This window comes from Choloepus didactylus, chromosome 15, assembly GCF_015220235.1.
Source record: "Choloepus didactylus isolate mChoDid1 chromosome 15, mChoDid1.pri, whole genome shotgun sequence".
Lineage (NCBI taxonomy): Eukaryota > Metazoa > Chordata > Mammalia > Pilosa > Megalonychidae > Choloepus > Choloepus didactylus.
This window is the reverse complement of record NC_051321.1, coordinates 3,742,948-3,759,289: the sequence shown is the minus strand read 5'-3', so window position 1 is coordinate 3,759,289 and position 16,342 is coordinate 3,742,948. Positions and strand designations below refer to the sequence as shown.

Sequence of the window (16,342 nt, the reverse complement as noted above, 5' to 3'; positions counted from 1 at the left end):
GGTGTTATTCATAGCCAATGTATTTTTCATCTCAGATATTCTAGTTTTCATCCCTAGAAGTTCTGTTTGGGTCTTTTTGTATCTTCCACACTTCTGCTTATCTTCTGACCACCTGGAACACAGGGACAATGTGTTTTTGTGGCCTTGTTTTCTGATTCTGGCATCTGGGTGTTTTAGTTCCAGGTTGACGCTTCTCTTCATCCTAGGTCAAGTTTCCCTGCTTCTCTGCCTGCCCGGCAATCCCCAACTCAAGCCAGGCATTGTGACTTTTGCCTGTTGAGTGCCGGATATTTTGTATCCTAATACGTAATTTTGAGCCTTATTCTGGGATGCAGTTTGACTTGGAAACAATCTGATCTTTTGGGTCTTGCTTTTAAGATGCGTTAGGTAGAACCAGACAGTATTGAGTCCAGTTTTTCCGGTGTGTGGTGAATTATGAGGTTTACACACCGGCTTTGGGAACAGACATGATGCCCAGCCTGTGTGAGCATCGGTTTCTGTCTCTCCAGTCCTTACAGACAGTTCTTTTTCCAGCCTCAGGCAGTCATGTCACAGTTATGAGCCCCTCAGAACCCAGCTCAGCACTCAAGGGGTGTCCTTGCAGACCTCTGGAGCTTTCTTCTGCAAGTAGTCTTCCTCTCCAGGATTCTGTCCTGCAAACTTCACTCCCTTGCTCTCTGGGCTCCCAGCTCCATCCCTTCTGGGGGTCCCCAGGCTCTGTGCATGTACCCCCTCCCCGTGCCTGTGCTGGAAACTTGCAAGGCAGTGAGCTGGGGCAATTGCAGGCGATCCCAGGGCTCGCTTCCTTTGTTTCCGTCTTGTGCTGACCAGTGTGCTTTGCTGTTCAGTGTCTACAGAAATGTTGCTCCATCTGTTTCATCTTTGTCGTTGTTGTTGTTTCTGTCAGGAAGGTATATCCTTTCTCTTTTTCTCCATCTTGCTCAGAAATAGATGTGCCTGAGGTGTTTTTCCTTTTTTTTTTTTTTAATTTTAAGAAATATAATTTCATTTATAGATATACTATTAAAGTATTTTTAAAAATTTTAAAAAGAAATTGGCTTCCTGTAAACTTCCTGGTAATTGATTGAACTTTTGCTTCACTTCCAAATATTTCTCATAGTGTTAACTAGACCAAATATTAAAATATAGCACATGACGACCAGATCTGCGTCTCTCAGAAAGAAAGAATAAAGCTGCTTCTCACAGGTGGCTCGCAGAGAGCACTTGCTGTGTGTCAGCACCCACGCTACATGCCATGAGTGGATTTGTGTTCTCTATGCCAGGAAAAGCAGGGACAGGAACTAGGTTTAAAATCTGTCTGCATTTGGCCAAGTTGTTTGAACTGATGAAATATAAAAGCTCATTTTCTGAGTTATTGTCTTTCATTTTAAAAAAAAATTAGTTTAGAGTTTCCAAGAAATTGATCTATGAAGTAAAATGCTTACCTTCACAACATTCAGCCATGTGGTTACAAATTTTTGCAGAGGAGAAACCCCAGGGTGCTCAGAGTTTTTCACCCGAGTCCATGCAGGATGTTGACTTGGGGACGTTGGTTTCCAGAGCCACCTCTGAACGACGTCCTCAGGGAAGAAACTCTCTCCAGATGGAATGGAAAGAAATAACCCTTAAACCACACAGCAAATGCATTCAGTAGACACTCAATAAATGTTGATTCTTAGAGGCTTTCCGTGCTGGCATCACTAGAAGTATGCTTGTATACCGGTGCTCGTAGCACACTTTGGAATGAATCGTTCTACACAGTGCAGAATTGGTAATACAGCCTCATGTCCAGTTGTACCTCTGTTCTGTTTTTTTTTTTTTTTTTTGCTTTGTCTTGGCTTCTCTGGATATAATATGGTTTTGAATTGAAGTTGTGATAATGGCATTCTTGTTGTCTTCCTAACTTTAAAGGAAAAACCTTCAGCAACTCACTCTTGATTTATTGCTATTTCTGTAGATTGTTTTGTAGGTGTCCATTCTCCCCTAGAATGAAAGTCTTTTTTGAGATTTTACTATTGTATTTTGTCTTTAATGAGGATATTCTCACATTTGCATTCTTAAGGGAGTATTAAGGAAATGTATGTGAATGAAACACAGTATAAATGTGTTTACTTTTGAGTAAATCAGAATTTATAAAATTGGAAAAAATGTTCTGCTATTAATCCTTTACAGGTTATCATTTAGATTTTAAGCTCATTAAGTTATGCTTTCTAATTATAGAGCTGACTTTAAATTGACAAGAGCAGCCACACTTGAGTTGTCTAAGTCAGAGGCTGTATAAACCAGTAGGATTTTTAAAAGCCTGCTTCCTGTAAAGGAAATAAGTGTTTTTGTTTCTCACATATTTTACATTTTCAGTGACCTGCACGTGCAGACATACCTCTTGTCACTAATTAGCGTGGTGGAAAAGGTAACCTAATGTATATCTGAGAAGCTCCATTGACTGAGTGGAGTTCACACCTCTTAATTACTGCCTGGAATAGTGTTTTTGTCATTCCCAGGAAGCCCCAGTGCTGCAGCCAATGGGAAGCAGGTGTCCTGGGAGCCCACAGCTTCCTCAACTTCAGCTCCCCCCTCTATAAAAAGAAGGTCCCCTTCTTTCCTGGGGCTCATCCTCTCCTGGAATTCTTAGATCCACAGTAATTGAGATGACTTGGGATCATCCTTCCGACTATGGTTCTTCAGAATGCCCCTTGCTTCACGTTTCCTGCGCTGTCTCTTTAAAATGTAAGTGAGGCAGTTGACACTTATCTTAATAGATGTTATGGCTGTTTGTCCTTTCTGGCTGAATGAATAGTTGAAAAAGATTAGACATCAAAATCTTCACATTCCTGCTACTAGGTGAGGCTGACACTGCACTTGGATATCCATGGAAGTGATTTCCCCCTAAAGTTTTGCTCCCCAGGCACCTTTTTAGTTGGATGTGCGTTTCCCCAGTGGACTGAAAGAAACAACGGGGATTCTTTTTTAGAGCATATGCCCAACATTGTTTTTTTGCACATGTACAAGAGGAAAGCTTTTACTTATCATACTTAGCTGCATTTGACTCTCCTGAACACAGCAGTGTTTGATGATGTGGACTGTCACTCCATCTTTCCTGAAAGGAGGCGGGTGCCTTTTCCCACGAGAGTCTCAAGAGAAGTAAAGAACAATTGCCAGGATGACTGGCGTCTAGGCTTGTCACAGAGAGATTTAATAATATCAAAGAGAAAACTCTAAAACTAAACAGAGAAAGAAGAAAAAACATGCAAAGCTACAGCCATCTCATTGACCTCAACTTTCAACAGCAACACTTGAAGGTAAGACAATAGAGGAGGAATGTCTGCAATATATTAAAAGAAGATAACTTAGAGAATTTTATATCCAGCACAAACTGTTTTAGTTTGGTAAAAATATTTTTTGGTAAACAAGGACTCAAAAACTATGTCAGTGCTTGCATCAGCAGCACATGTATTAAAATTGGAATGATACGGAGAGGATTAGCATAGCCCCTGTGCAAGCATAACATGCAAATTCATGAAGTGTTCTGTATTTTCCAGCAGTTAATAATACAGTTAATAGTATAATTATAAAAATTTTCTTTTATGAATTGTAAGAAATTTACTATGCTAAGATGTTAATAATAGGGTGGTATATGGGAACTCTGTATTTTATGGATGATTTTTCTGTAAACTTGTAACTTCTCTAATAAAAAAATTATATGCCAATAATTGCAATAAATGTAAATGAACTAAACTCTCCTGTAAAAAGGGCTGGGATTGACACATTGAATATTAAATTAAAATCCAGATATATCCATTCACAAGAGCTATCTAAAACATAAAGACATGCAAACTTTGAAAATAAGTGGATGGAAAAAGCACATCAGGCTTTTTTAGTCAAGCATGAGCTGATGTAGCTATGTTGATGTATAAAACAGACCCTTCGATAAACAATATTGTTAGAGATGTAAAGGGTCACTACATAATGATATTTTAAATTTGAGAACATAGAGCAGTGAAATATCCACTTAAGTGAGAAAATAAACAACAGAATAAACACAAAGTAGAAAAAAGAGTGGAAATTAATGAAACAAAATACAAAGGTACAATAAAATCAATAAAGCTGTATTTATTCTTTAAAAGAAAAAAATAAAGGAATAAAGAAAAGATGTATGAACTATATTATAAATGAGAAGGAGGAGTGTAGTACAGAAAGGTTAGAGTATAAGAACTTAGGAAGAAGAATGGTGACTGAATCAAGATATAAAAACCCAAATAACCTGAAATTGATGAGAAAAAAAAAAAATGAACCAAATGAGATGAGGTTTGGTTATGGTATCAAGATTCTCCTACTTAAGTTTGACATGTTTAGCTGGGACTTCCAAGTCGATGGCAGTGAGACCAAGAATTTCTGGGCTATTTTGTCATGGTATTGTCTTCTTTCTCATGTCTAAAGATGGCTGCTTAAACTCAGTCATTAAATCCAAGTTCTAGGATTCATAATGAAACAAAGGATGCAAAAAGCATGCCTTTTTAGAAAAAAAAAAATTATTGAGCTTAAACACTTAATAAAAGTACGCAGATCTTAAAACATGTACAACTCAATACAAATTTACACATGCATACTCTCACAAGAAGATTTAGAACATTTCATAAACTCCAGAGGGCTCCTTCCTGCTCTTTCCCAGTTAATGGTTCTAGCCCAGAAGCAACAGTTTTCTCTTCCATCCTTCTAGAGCAGATTTGCGTATCATTGGTCTTCATGTAAATGGAGTCATACTGTGTGCTGTTGTGTCTAGCTTCTTTTGCTCATCATCATGTCTGTAAGATTAATTGATGTTGATTTTTTTAAATTTATTCTCTAGTAGCATTCCATTATATGATTGTAACACAATGTAATTACCTATTCTACTCTTAGTGGATTTGGGATTGGTTTCAATTTCTGACAATTGCAGATAAGGCTGCCATGAACCTTCTTGCAGTTTTCTCTTCATGGTCACACACAGCCGTTTCTGTTGGGATCGTTCCCAGGAGAGGGATTGCTGTGCCATCAGCCAGCCATGTGTCAACTTTAGTGTCTGTTGCCAATCATTTCTCAAAAGGGTTGTATGAGCAAGATATGGGAATTCTCATTATTTTTTCCAGTATTTAGTATTGTTATTCATTTTTAGTTTTAGCCATTCTGGGGGCTCTGCAGGTCATTTATTGAGATGATCATCTGATTCTGTTCCCTTTATTGTTAATGCAGTGAATTGCATTGTTTGATACACACACACACAAATATATAGCTACAGCTATAGATGTATTTAGTGCTAAGCTATTCTTGCCTTTCTGTTAAAAAACACATTTGGTTATGATTTATTATCCTATTTAAAATTGTGGTCATTGTTCTGTTTATATATAATGGAATTTTACGTGTTAATATTTGCTTTAGGATTTTGTATCTGTGTTATGAGAGTTGTTGGCCTGTAAGTTTTCTTTCTTATATCATCTTTTCCAGGTTTTTGATGCCTGGATTTTCTGTTTTCTATTATCTGAAAGAACCTGTTTGATGATGATGATGGTTATTATTATTTTAATGTTTGGAATAATTCACCATTAAAGCTATCTGAGCTTGTAGTTTTCTATATCGGAAAGTTTTTATTTTTTCTCTTTCTTCTTAAGTCAGTTTTTGCATTTTTCATAAAATTTTGTATTTCCTCCAAGGTGTTGAATTTACTGGCAAAAGCTATTCATAAAAATCCATTGTTTTATTTTACTGTCCTTAGTGTCTGTAGTGACGTGGCCTCCTTCATCCCTGCGAAAGGTAATTAGCGTGTTCCCTCTCTCTCTCTCTCTTTCTTTCTCTCTCTTTCTTCAGGGATTCTATACAGAGACTTATCCATTTGATTAATATTTTAAAACAAATCAAGCAACTTTTGTTTCATTTTTCTCTCTTCTGTCTGCTTTCTATTTTGATTTCTGCTATTTTAAAAATTACTTCCTTCTTTCTACTTTCTTTTGATTTAATTTGTTGCACTTTTTTTCTGGATTCTTGTGAAGGAAGCTTAGCTCATTGTTTTTCAGCCTTCCTCCTTTTCTAATACATCCCTTTGAAGCTATGCATTTCTCTCTACACACTGCTTTGGCTACTTCCCCACAAGTTTTGATATATTATACATTTATTGTCATTTTACTGTCATTCAACATAAAATATTTTCAGTAATATTCCCTTATGATTTCTTCTTTGACCCTTGTGTAGTTTCCAAACATATGGAGGTTTTCTGGTTATCTTTGTAATATTTATTTCTTGTTTGATTCTCCCATAATCAGATGGCATGCTCTGTGTGATTTTGATCCTTTAAAGCTTGTTTATATTTGCTTTATGTTCCAGCGTATGTTTTATCTCGGTAAATGCTCCACCACGCTTCAAAGGACTCTGTATTCTGTCATGGTTGGATGTGGTATTGTATAGTCTTCAGTAAGTCAAGTTAATAATTGAGTTTCGCAGAGGTTTTCTGTGTCTCATTGCAGCTTCCTGTAAGTATAACCATCCCCCTAATTCTCTCTAGCACAATGACTGGCTCAAAACAGATGGCTTTATAATTTGTTTGGTTAGAATTGTGTTTGTTAATGATGTAATAGGGCACTGAGCATGTTAAGGATATTGGGGACAAAAACTGTAAATTGATACTCAGTCCTCCTATCTCCCAGCTGGTTAAGGGTTCCCTACAACTGGAAAATGTGCATCCGGTGATTGTCATAGTGGAGAAGAAGGCAATTTGCATGAGCCTTGTTTGTCTCAGGACCTGTGGAATGAGGAAAACACAGCCTAACAACTAACACAAAGCACATTTATTCCTTTAATACCTGAGGTCACTGTTTCTTTATGAAACCAAGATATGTGTGTATGTTTGGATATTCTTCTGATTGAATGTTAAAAACCAAAATAAACATATAATACTAATAATTCCCCATAATCCCCAAATGGATTGCAACATATAAATAGAAATTTATTCTATTTTTGAATTATAATATTCTTTGAACAATAATCATCATTTTCCCCATTGCTCCTTTTACTAACCTTAGAGGTTCTTTAAGACATGGTCTATATGTATGCTCAATAAATGTTTATTGATGGAAGAAAGAAAGGTTTTAGAATATTGTCTTTTCATAAATGCTTACTACTATGGAAGCTAATGACAGAATTATTAATTGGAATATTTCAAGGGCTGATATTAAATGAATTAAGAACTGAATTAAATTAAGTAAGTAGATGTATTCAGTTAGGGAATATTTGATGAAGAATCATAACTTTTTTGAAAGAAGAGCTTTGGATGATCTGGAACAAACCTATCACACACAACGTTACTGGATATGTCCTGTAGCCCATCCGACCTCTTTCTTCATCACCATCTCCCCGTTGGAGCCTGGATGCTCCTGCCTTGCAGATGAGGTGATGGAGTCATCCTCGCCCTCCCTGATTGGTGCCTCTCCCAGAGATGTCCATGCTTTCAGCTCTTGGCGTGCTCATGAACCTACAGTGCCAGCAGGGGCTGCAGAGAACAACACAGCCAGGTCCTTGTGGTAGTCTCCTGGTGTGCGGTCAGAGAACTAGCCTTCCAACCGCTAGTAAAATTTTGCTGCTCAATACCAGAGAAGTGGACTTATTTCGCTGGAAACCGGAACTCATACTAAGCACTAAGAAAACCCAGACTGAGCTAAACTCCTCCTACATTGACTGTACCTCTCCATACTGGCAACCTGGCAGAAGCAGCATGCTCGTTTCCAGACATAAATAAATGTATTACAGACTCCACTGCCTTTCACACAAAAATTATGAGACCCAAAGAAGCAAATAAAAACATTGTCCAGAGATATATGCAATTAACAGATCCAGACTTAATTATGACTTAAGCTTGGCACTTTCAGATGGGGAATTTATTTTTTTTTTAGTTTATCAAAAAATTTTTAAAAATTTCCAAATAAAACATAGCAAAGGAATAAGAAAAACAAATATCCTGAAATAACTTCATTGCTTCCCATATGCTCCTACCATACCACAAGGAAATTAATGAGCCATAGTCATTCGTGAGCATTCCCATATTATTAAGATTACCCTCAATATCTTATCTGTTCTTATTAGATTATCATTCCCCCTTCACTAGCTGCTGTCTATCTCTAGGTCCCCTGTATTCTACAATATAATACCAGAGAGAGGACAATTACAGGAAAGAGTCTAATGAAAATCCTGGTAATAAGAAGATACAATAAGAGAGATAAAGGATGCATTCAACAGACCCTTCTGTAGACTCTACACAGCCATGGAAGAAATCTGTGAACTTGAAAATAGGTTAAAGGAAATTATCCAAATACAGAGACACAAGTCAGGAGAAAAATAGACCAGAGCACCTGAGTACTGTGGGACATTATTAAATGGTATAATATACATGTTCTTGGAATCCCAGAAGGAGAAGAGAGAGCACACTGAGAAGAAATATTTGAGAGGATAATGGCCAAGAAATTTTCAAAAACAATGAAAGGCACCAAATCACAGATTCAAGAATATCAAAGATACCAAGTGGGATAAATACCAATTCAAAAGAAAATATATTCAGACTTTTGAAAATAAAAGATAAAGTGAAAATCTGTAAAGGCAGCTAGAACAAAAGACCTTATTACATAAGAGGAGTGAAGATAAGAGTTACATTAGACTTTTCATCAGAAGCTATGCAAGCCAGAAGGCAATGGAGGGGCTTCTTTCAAGTAGTGCAGAAGAGGAACTCTTCCAGAAAAATGTCTTTCAAAAATGAGGACCAATGCAGGCATGCTTTGGAGATGTTGTGAGTTCAGTTTCAGACCATTACAATAAATTCAGTCAAACAAATTTTTTGGTTTCAGAGTGGATATATGAAAGTTATGTTTATACTAAGTGTGCAGTAGCATTATGTCTTTAAAAAAAAGTATGTGTCTTCATTAAAATGTGACACAGACACAAAATGAGTACACACTGTTGGAAAAGCAGCACTGGCAGACTTGCTCAACACAGGGCTGCCACAAACCTTCAATTTGTAAAAATCTCGGTATCTGTGAAGCACAATAAAGTGAAATACAATAAAATGAGGTATGCCTGTAAAGGCTTTTCTAGACAAAAATTGAGAGAATTTATTACCAGCAGACATGCAGTATAAAAAATTTAAAGGCTCTTCTTTGGGTGGAGAGAATGTGATACCAGTCAGGAACTTATATCTACCCAAAAAAAAAAAAAAAAAAAAAAAAAAAAAAAAAAAAAAAAAAATGAAGATCTCTAAGAATGATTAAAATGAAGTTAAATATAATATTTTATATGATTTTAATCACTTTAAAATGTATTTGTCTAAAGCAAAATATGATCAATGTATTATGGATATATGGCATGTATAGAAGTTAAATGTATGACAATAAAAGCATAAAAGAGTGGAAGGAGAAAATGGGAATGTACTGTAGTTGAATTCTTAAACTAGACACAAGATGTATATTGTTTGAAGGTAGTGTAGGACCTAAAGAAGGAGATTATAAATCCTAGGGAAATAAATAAACCATTGCTTAAACAGTATATATAATAACCCAGTGGTAAAGATAAAATGGATTCATAAAAAATGCTAAAATCAGGCAGAAAAGGATAAAAAAAGGGGGGGGGGACAAAGAACACTTGGTACAAACAGAAAAGAAAAAAAAAACCTAACAAGATGGCATATTTCAATCTAACCATGTCAATAAGTAGATTAAATATAAGTGACCGAAGCACACCAATTAAGAAACAGTCATTGTCAAATTGTGGGAGGCAGAAAACATGACCCAACCATGTGCTATCTATAAGAAACCCACTTTAAGTAAAAAGACAGAGCTAGGTTAAAAGTAAACGGAAGGGAAAAGATATACCATTCATATAGTAATCCTAAGAAACCTGAAATGGTGATGTTAGTATTAGACAAAGTAGCCTACAGGTATTATTCCTATCTTTTAGAGATAAAGAGACATTACACAATGATAAAGTAGTCAATTCATCAAGATACAACAATCTTAAATCTCCACACACCTAACAACAGAACTTCACAATATATGAAGCAGAAATAGAAAGGAGAAATAGACAATCTACAAATGGAGATGAAGATTTCATGCCTCATTTCTCAGTAATCCATGGACAAATACACCTAAAATTAATAAGAATATAGAAAACATGAACAACTCTATCTATTAACTTGACCTGATACCTGTAAAACGTTCCACTCAACAAAAGCCAAATACATATTCCTTTCAAGTTTACATGATTATTTACCAATATGGACCATATTTTGTGCAATAGAAGAATAAACTTAAAAATATTCTAATTATTCAATGTCTGTTTTCTGACCATAATGGGAAATTAGAAAATATCTTGGATGAAATGACAGCACTAACTATCAAAACTTTGGGATGCAGCTTAAACAGTGCTTTTAGGGAAATGTATAGCATTAAATATGCCAGGGATAAAAATGAATACAAGTCAGTGATCAAGACTTCCACTTTTAGAATCTAGAAAAATATTAAATTATAATTTGAAACCTATCACCTATTTGTATGTATATTTCACAATAAGGGAACAACTGAAACTATGGTACTATAACTCATAACAACTTTGGAAATTTCCTATATAACTACTTGTTGAATCATACTTCGGAAGATATTTTTTGAATATATGTTATATTTCACAATAAGGAAATTACTGAAACTGTGAAACTGTAACCCATAATATTCTTTGAAGTTTGCTCTCTAACTACTTGTTAAATTGCACTTGGAAAGTTATCCCTTCTATGTATATATGTTATGTTCTACAATAAAGCAAAGAATCTAGAAAATAAGACTAAGTTAAACTCAAGGCAAACATAGGAAGGAAATAATAAAGATAAGAATATAAAACTATTAAATCAAAAGCAGAGAATCAGTAGAAAATTTGAATGAATCCAGAAGGTGGTTCTTTGAAAAATATCAATAAAACTGATGAATTTCCAGCCAGGATGACCAAGAATAACAGAGAGAAGATACAAAGTACCAATATTAAGATTGAAAGAGAGGACACTGGTACAGATCCTTCTGACCTGAAAAAGACAAGTGAATGGTACAGTCAACTTTGTGCCTATACATGTGAAAGATTTATTATACTAATTGAATTTATAGTTAAAATCTTTCCATAAAGACAACGTCAAGCCCAGATAGCTTCCCTGGGGCTTACTAGCAAAAATGTTTAAGGAATAAATAATATAATTTCTACAAAAACTCTTTAAGAAAATACACAAGGAAGGACAATTTCCAACTCATTTTATGATGCCAGCCTTACCCTGCTACTGCAACCAGATGAAGAGGCATTAAAAGAAAAGAAAATTACAGACCAGTATCTCTCATGGTCATAACTGCAAAAGTCCTTAAGAACATAAGCAAACTGAATCCAAAAATATATAACCAGTGATAAAACATGACCAAGTGGGGTTTATCCCTGGAATGCAAAAATGAATGACTTCATGATACCATCAGGAAAATGATGATGAATCTGAAGATCATCTCAATAGATGAAAAAAAACATTCCTTAATCTGATTTTTAAAATGGCATCTATCGTATCTCTACTGCCAGTGTTATGCTTCATGGTAAAAGACTGAGTTCTTCTCCCCTGAGATCAGAAGGAAGGTGAGCATGCTGTCCCCTCATTCCTGTCCAACTCAACCACTCCAGTACTGCTAGAAAAAGACAGAAGAGGCGTGCTTTTTATTTTAGCAAGGGAAGAAATAAAACTCTATTCATGGAAGACACAGTTGTCTACATAGGAAATCCCAAAGAATCTACCAAAAAATCCTACTTAGCATGCAAAACCAATTGTATTTCCATATATGAGTATTCCAGCCCAGCTCTTGGAGGGCTCGGGTTGGCACAGCCCCAAGACCAAAGAACACGCCAGGCTCAGAGTCAGACGTGGGTTTATTAGGACTTACGGACAGGAGAAGATGCTTCCCAGTGGCAGCCATTCGGGAAGTCAGTGCTCCACAAAGGCAGGGGTGCAAGGCGGGCGGCTTATAAGGGTTTAGGACAAAGCCATTTCGTAGGGTGTGAGAACAGAGTTTCACAGAGTCTGGAGGTTTGAAATCTACAGTGACTGGGGAGGGGAGTGTCAGTGCTTTACAGGATGAGTGGGTTACGAGGCAGTCTGTGCGTTCTCTCCTCCTCGAGAGCATCTGCTGACGTTTACCTCCGTCCTGGTCACGCAGGCAGCCACGTGCAGTGATTTACTCCCAGCACAGGGGGGCAGCCCGGCCCTGGGCCTCCACAGTGAGTAACGAATATTGGAAATTAAATTTTTAAACATTTTCATTTAGAGTGGCAGCAAAAAAATAAAACGTGAAATAGGTTTATATCTAATGATATTTGCAGAATATATATGCTGAATACCATAAAATCCTGATGAAAGAAATCATATACCTAAATAAAAGAAGTACACTGTGTACTTGGATTAGTAGACAGTATTGTATGTCAGTCCTCCCCAAATTGATCACTAGATTCAGTATAACCCCAGTCAACATCACAACAGAACTTTTTGTAGAATTGATGAGCAGTTCTCTAATTTATATGAAATAGTTTCAGTTTTACAAATTATACAAATTATTCCATTAATTCCTCATTGGAGAACAGATAACTCTATGATAAATTAGCTGATCGTATCATTCCTTTAAAACTGAGACTTGTAAAGTCTTAATTTCATAAGATACTTTTTGAAAAAATTACAGAATTTAAGTCACAAAATATAGGCTTTAAATTTTTCAAATCAACATTTTTTTCACCTTTGTGCCTGATAAATCTTTCGAAAAAATATAAAACATAATGACTCACTGGGATTATTTTCTGTCTGTAATTTTCTGATTTGGGTTGACAATTATGATCTGTTATTAAGCATGACACTCAGAATTAACTCTTCCTCCAAGCTACCACCCCACCCCACCCCCATTGGAACATTAGAATTTTTGTTTTTTTTTTTTTGGTTTTGAAAACATTCTAGAAGTTTTGAATCTTTTGCATGTAATGTAATGCTGAAAATGTGAAATCTGCATAATGTATGCAGCCTAGCTAACATGAGAAGCCTGTTCAAGGAGCAGCCTGTGGGGTTAATAGAGTTTAATTTGCAAGACAAATGAAGGCAGATTTCCTTCTGGGCACTCTCGCCATTCTGCTAGGGCCACTTTTGAGGAATAGCACCATTAATAGAAGATGAGAACCCTTGTCTTCAGGAGCGGAGCTGGCCGGAGGTGAAATCAGAGGGAGCTGGGCTTTCCCTGGAATTCAGAACTGCTTATTAAATGGCAGCCCTTAAAGAGTTACACGCTGGTTTCCTCACACAGCCACCTAATTGAGAGAAGGGATGAATAACTTTACAAAACATGATTTAAAATGTTTAACTTGGTGAAGAGTTATGTATGAAATGTTGATCCTTGTGAACTTCATCATTATGAGAAATGAGAACAGGCCATCAAAGCCTCACCAACCTTGGGCAGTTTTTATCTGTGTGTGGGATCTGGAATCTTTCTAACAAAGGAAGAGGTTGCAAACATCCCACCTGCACATACCCAAAAAGAAAATATTTAAATGAGTAAAAGGAAAAGCTTGAAGGAATAAGCTAACATGACCCGCATCGTGGCCGTTTGTGACCCCCGGGAGGGACGCGGGCCTGTCAGCAGAGCTGGCTCCAGGCTGTCCCACGCGGCCTCTCCAGGCTTTGGGGTCTCCCCAGCCTCCTTTGAGCAGGCCGCCCTGCCCACTAGCTGCAAGTGGCATCCCCTTGGCCTTGGGATGGCCAAAAATGCCACCCCGGTCTTCTAGGCCTCCTCTGTGGGAAGACTGCCACTCTGATCGGGAACCAGAAGGAAACAGCTGAAATCCACCAGCGCCTCACCCGATGTGACCCAGGAGCTGGTCACGCAGGGGCACGCCAAGCAATGGCTGCTACTTCATCTTTACTGATGGCGAAGGGAAGGAAAAGGGCTATGGCAGCCAGAGCGGAAGCCTGCTCCAAACAGATGACAGTGGCAGGGTTGTGTCCAGCCCATCTCTTTCTCCCTCATCCCTGGATGATGCCCCCCAGGTTGGATGTCCTCTGCGTGCTGGGAGGGGGCCCGGCGATGGCTGTCGAGAGCCCTGTAAGAGAAAGGGAAGGCTGAGCCAAGGAGAAAAACCGGAGAAAGCAGTTTGGAGAAGTCAGATGTTTTTGCTGAAAAGGGAGGTAACTGCAAGTTGCAGTGGTGTGCAGTTTCACGATCATGATGTGCGGGTGACTGCCCGGGGGTGAGGGATCCAGGGGCCAGGTGCAGAGGCAGAGGGAGGGCACGTGCAATGGTCAGGAAAGGCCTGGCAGCAAAGGACAGAGCAGAGACCTCCAGGCATCCTGAAGCGCTGTGACTGCCAGCTTCGGCAAGAAAGGGTGTTGGCACACTTGTTTCTTCTCCCTTTGCCCAGAAGCTTGATGATTCCTTCAGCTTTCAGAGTGATTTGTGACTCAACTCTTGGGGCACCTTGGTGATTCTTGGTTTCCAGCACCTCTATCTGGCCTTAACAAACCATGTGGATTTTGTGGCATGCTGGAAATCAAGGCATTAAAGCTATGCATTTTATTTATGTTGGGTTTTTAGAAATTTGACAGATTTCTAAAACCAAACATTTGACCTTTCATTTATGTGGCAGTGGCCTGGACTGAGGCTTTCTCAGCTCTTTCCCAAACTGCTCGTTCTTCTACAAGCATCTGAGTACCCTGTGGAGCTCCCGGTCTTACTAAAAACCCCTTCTTTCCACGGTTTCTGTGGCCGGGTGTCGGGTGCCAGGCCTCCCCCAGGGCCGGGGCTCTTGCCTCAGCTCAGAACCCCGGTCGACCACCCAGTGAGCCCACTCCCCAGCCCCCAGTCCCACCGGGTGTTCTGCATTGCAAGCGACATCATATCGTTGACTCATTCGGTCATTTTTGTGGGTTCCACCATTCCCCTCCCCCAGAACACTTTATGGGGCCGTGTCCATCTTGTTCACCTGTTCATGGGCTCTAGTGCGTGAGTAAAGGAATGAGAACCAACAGGTTATAACCCCTTGGGGGAAGCTGGGTGATTGGACAGTGACGATGATAAAGTGTATGGTGGTGTGGGATGGAAAGGGTGGTCCCTGGTGCCGGCCTGGGCCAGGAGTGAGGACGTCAAGTTCCAGTGGACACTTGAAAAGAAACACTTTTCATGCAGTTTAGGGTCTCACACCTTCATCCAGCGATCATGCGTCCGCCAGCGGCCGGTCAGAAAGCAGAAGGGGGCTGCCTTCTTTCGCAAGGGCAGACCACGGACGCACGCGAGGAAGTATTCCAGCTGGCTGAGGTTGCCCTTCCATTTTACACGGGGAGGGGTCTTACAAACTGAGGAGCGGGCATGGTAGTCAGGGTGGCGTGCCTGGCCATTCTGAGGTGCTCTCTCTAGTTTCATCACCAGGGGTTGCTTCTCCCCCACCCTGGGGGCTGCGTCCCCTCTCTTGGAAACCCCCTGCAGGTCAGTGGTTTTTGTCTTCTGGGAAACCCCTTCATGGAAAGGGGCCTCCTCGTGGCAACACCCACTGCAGGTGTCCCAGAGAAGGGGTCCCGCTTCCTGAGACCCCATGAACCCACCTGGAACACCAGCGAAAACCAAGGAGGGGGCTCAGCCAGGCTCCCCCGTACCTGGGCTCCGGCTCCTGCTCCTTTACTCCAGACAAGCCATGTGATGCTCCTGGGCCCTAGTGTCCTCATCTGCCAAAAGGAAGTAAAACCTTCGGCGTGGGGTTGTTGAAAGGATGAGATTTTGAAAGTAGAAACGAGCAGACGGCTCCGTGTAGCGCCTGGCCGGGCGCCCGCTCCCCCTCCTGTATCCTGCCTTCCCCCTGATGCCTTTGGGGGGCCCCTGCTACCCCCGACTGTGCTCTTGGCTCCGCCCCTGGCTGACAGGCCCCTGATGGCAGGGTGGGGTCCATCTGCCCACCCGGCCCTGAGACCTCTCGGGGGACGCACCCGGTGGTCCCGGGGGCACGAGCGGAGCTGGGGCCTGGGTCTCTTCACACTGCCCTTGTCAGTGCTGTGGCCCGGGAGGCCAATTGTGCGGCTCTTGCCCCTCTTGGAGGGTGGATGTCAGGCCCTCGATGATGAAGCGCTCAGTGCCCCTCTCCGTGGTTGCCAACAGGGTTCCCGCAAGAAGGGAAGGTTCTGCCCCTTGGGTGCTGCATCCTTTCCTTCTCTGGACGAGAGGGTCCGCCTTGCATCAGAGCAGAGCGAGCCTGTGTTTTGTGTGTGTCTGCGGCTCTGGGGGAGCTCCCCGGGCTGGACGCA

At 39.8% G+C, this 16,342-nt stretch overlaps 1 protein-coding gene and 1 non-coding gene across 2 annotated transcripts in view; both read left to right on the top strand.

Moving 5' to 3' along the window:
• MGMT (O-6-methylguanine-DNA methyltransferase) overlaps positions 1–16,342 on the top strand; it is a 336,876-nt gene that overhangs the window by 198,674 nt on the left and 121,860 nt on the right. The window lies entirely within an intron of this gene.
• Positions 3,430–3,536, top strand: LOC119511034. Its single transcript, XR_005212123.1, has one exon. It is a non-coding gene; the product is annotated as a U6 spliceosomal RNA (small nuclear RNA).